The 4,008-nt window shown below is 34.4% G+C and overlaps 1 long non-coding RNA gene across 1 annotated transcript; it reads left to right on the top strand.

Moving 5' to 3' along the window:
• Window positions 1-1,109: 1,109 nt before the first annotated feature.
• On the top strand, window positions 1,110-3,591 carry LOC145780160 (uncharacterized). Its single transcript, XR_014290607.1, has 2 exons — window positions 1,110-1,226; window positions 3,450-3,591. It is a non-coding gene; the product is annotated as an uncharacterized LOC145780160 (long non-coding RNA).
• The last annotated feature ends 417 nt before the right edge of the window (window positions 3,592-4,008 follow it).

The following is a 4,008-nucleotide window of genomic DNA, read 5'->3' as shown; positions in this document are numbered from 1 at the left end:
TAGACTTAGCTATGACGAAGCCATCGCCATTCAAGCTTTTGACAGCGCATTCTATAGTCAGTGTGTATTATATAACGCCTGTAGCTAAGAAGAAAACAAAAGAAACTGAGACTTTAAATAATTCAAAACTTCAACAAATCGCCATTAAATTTAATCAATTCTTGAAGGTACATATTTGGAAAGCTTTGCTTGGCGAGTGATTAACGGAACAAAGTCATTGTACAGATTGTCAGCAAAAAAAGAATTGATTGGTTTTTGATTAACATGCAACCGATAGCATGACATTTCGCCGAATCATAGGCTATAGTGACTAATGCAATTACTTTTGAAGGAAAAAAAGTACAGTATTAACTTTGTTGCATTAAATGAGCTAGAATTGTTATACGATATGACAAGCTGTAGAAGAGAAAGAACTTGCTTTTGGTTAGTTTTATAAACGTTTAAAGTTTTAGTAGGTCGTTAGCACTGTATCTTAAAACTGTGCTGAAATATGCAAAACAGGTAACCCAAATTTGATTAGCTGGAGTTGCATTACAATAAATATACGCCGGAGGGTTTGCATGTAAAAAAGTGTTTCACTGTCCAGGAAGGTTTATTATTTATTTACTGTTGTGTCTTAAACCATTAAGATTTTTCTACTTTTTCCTTTTGTTGGTTTTGTTGCTGTATTTCATTTCCACAATAACGTTTTTTCTGTATTCCAATAAAGAAAAATAAATTGAATTGAACTGTAGGCTACAAGGAAAAAAACAAACTAACAAAAAATCCGCAGGTCTACTTCAGCTATAGGCAATAAATTTACTTTCAAGCATTGTATTTTAAAGTTGCACTCACTGGTTGCATTTGCCTACTGTGGGGCACAGCACACAGACCACTCTTCAGTGAATGTGATCCACGCAACAACAAAAGCTCAAAGCTTTCTTGATATTGATTTGCATAAAAAACAATACAACGAAGTCGAACGCTTAGATTATGTTCAAGATTACTTCCTCGGATATTTCAGAAAGCAATCAAGCCCTGCTGCATCATGCTCTTTATCATCTTTCACTGGAACAAAAAGTTAAAGTTTTTTTCATCATGCTGTGTCTCATCGTTGTGCCATCTGTTTTTGTATTTCTTATCTGTTTATGGATGGATTGGAGAAAGAGGCGTCTGGAAAAACGAAAAGAAAAAGAAAAATCTGAGTTTCAAGCCGCAAAAAAAACTAAATCGGTAGCACATGAAAGGTAAGTGGTCACAAAATTTAGTAACAAAACAATTACAATTTTCACGTAAAAGCTGAAAAGGTTGAATTAAAAATTCCAGTTTTAAAATGCAAGTAAAGCTGTCTTCTAAATATATGTTTCGTGTCATCAGCAATTTGCAAGATAGATGTTGTAGCGTTTCACACATTTCATTGAACCTTAGAGCAGGACCTTAGCCAGCATAAAATTTTGAGAGTGGAACAAGTATTTTTGCAGATGTATGTGAGTCTGGCAACGAGACATTGAAAACGGAGCACCCATAGCGGAGTCTAGGTGGCTTACCCGAGAAACTAAAAAAAATAACTTAAAATTGCCTTAGCGGCGAAAGTCAAGCAATTATTTTTTTTTTTTAATTGTTGGCTCGTGTAGCATATGTTTTGTCTCAGACCTTTTTAAAAAGTTTATATTATATAATTATATTTTAATAAAAAGAATATTATGTGTCGTAATGAACGGAACTTAGCATCACAAATTTGAAAGCAACATTTGGTCACCGCAAATGTCACAAAATAAAGTCTTAACAATCTCACATAATTTTTTTTTGTGTGCGTTCTACTAGGCTATGTTCACTATAAAAATAAAGGTAGGCTACATGTTAAAATTCTGCCCAATAGACAGATTTAATTTGCTTTTATATTTCAAACCCGATTCGTTTCCATAATCCGATTAGTCTTCACCACTAAGCTTTAATTGAAAGCATTGAGATGTCAATCACAATCATGCCACGTTTAATGATTTTTGCTGTATCCAATTATATAGGCCTATGAGGCCAACTATAAGATTATATTCAAGCGACAAGTTAAGTCATGCAAAAAAGCGATATGCCAAAAAACAGAAACCTTTTGATGTGTGTAAAATTTGCTAAAATCTAAATCCAATTTAAACAGTATCGTATCTAAGAAAAGTTTTGGAGGCACCAGAGTTTCAATGACGCAAAAATGCCAGTTGAAGTGAATTATGTAAATGTTAAAAGTTTAAAAAAGTGACCCTGCTGATAAGGGTGTGGGGGGCTTGCTCCCCAGACGGTTAAAGCAATTTTTACCTTGTTTTTGTAGCCTTTTACGTATTTTGTCCTCCAACATTCTTAATATTCACTTAAAGCTCACACTTTATAATTCACAAATTTATACAAGTAAAAGCTAGATGTCTGTAAAATTGCAATTAGGTTTCAAGTCATTATTTCAACACTGCAATAGGTTAATTTATTGCTAAATAGTTGGGTGAGGAACGAGCTCTGTCTCTAAATATTATTGAAGATTATTTTGTCAATTTTTAAAATACACAAAAACTTGCAACCTTTATATTTACTGATGATAACACGCTATTTCTGTGTGGTGGTTAGGGTTAGGGTTAGATCAATGAAATGTGATCTAGAGAACGACACAATTTAGCAAAAAAAAAAAAAAAACGATGAAAAATCAAATCACATGGTTTGTTTTCTTGTTTCCTTGGGTGTGAATCTGACTAAGTACCCCCCCCTCCTGGATCAGTGGTTGAATTTAAACACCCAAAAACAATTACATATTTATGTAATATCCAAAAGCTGAATGCATTTGTGAAGTGAAAACGTGAAGCTGACTGTTATGTGCACCTACAACAGGCGTAACACACCTGTAGCCATAGTAGTATTCAAGCAATTTAAATGGCAAAGAAACTTTATACGACATGTTGGGTTTTAAATTATTAAATTAGAACCATAGTGTCCAGTTAATTTGTTCTACTAGAAATAAAATTCTAGAAGATTGTAGAAACATTTATGTCCAATTCTCCAGGCGCCACAGTGAAGTAGCACCTCAAACGCCAGGAGTCACGGTATGGACCTTACCTAAACGCACTTATAGCTTATGTGCGGAACCGTTGAGAGCGTATTTTGGACCCAGTACCAATGAGATGCTTGGGTCCCAAATCAAGCAGTTTATAAGAAAAATGCCCTATATCCAAACACTAAACGGTGTTTTTTTTATGTTTTCGAGCCCTGCAAAAAAGTTTCGGGCCTCTAAAATTATTCCGGGTCCTGGTTCCAAATTACTTCTTGGACCACCCTGTCAACGCTACAGGATACTGCATACGCGTCTGCGCCTCTTAAGTCGTACTCCCAAATTTATAAAGTCAAATAACGCTTAACATGTAGGCTATTTTAATCAAAACTACCGGCATATGTTAACGATACCGAAAATAATGAAAACTTTTGTGGTTTCTTTGCAGCCGTTCGGATTGTCCTGAGGACATTGAAAGCCAAAGTAAAGAGCTAAAAACTAAAAGAAAAGGCAAGAAAATCCATGCTATTATCTTGGAAGATGTCAATGAAGGACAGCAGACAGCTGAAACTTCAAAACAAAGTGCATAATTTGGCACTACGTCTGCAGACGTTGAATCAATGTAAAAATGATGAAGTTTGCTGTCTGGGTAGTTTACCTGTAAAGCGTATCATCATTCTTTGCAATTTACAGTAATTTATGATTTTAGTAACTTCACTTTTTTGACTTCGATGTAGCTTACGTTAAGCCTGCTTAGGACTTTTTATTTCTGACAACATTATAAAAGTTTATTTCAAAAAAGACTTTGGAATTCAGTGAGTAATGCGTTGTGGCAGGTTGCATTAAATGTTTCTTTATTTGTGATATCCTGTAAAGTGCAAAATTATTGCATGGTCAGCAAAACGCATTGTTTTGCATCTAAATCACAAAAAAAATCGAAAGCTTTAGAAAGAGACCTATTTGAAAAACCTTTGATATATGTTTACCGCAGACTATATTCTAAAAAG

This window comes from Aplidium turbinatum, chromosome 11 (assembly GCF_918807975.1).
Source record: "Aplidium turbinatum chromosome 11, kaAplTurb1.1, whole genome shotgun sequence".
NCBI classification, from domain to species: domain Eukaryota; kingdom Metazoa; phylum Chordata; class Ascidiacea; order Aplousobranchia; family Polyclinidae; genus Aplidium; species Aplidium turbinatum.
This window is presented reverse-complemented; position numbering and strand designations above follow the sequence as displayed.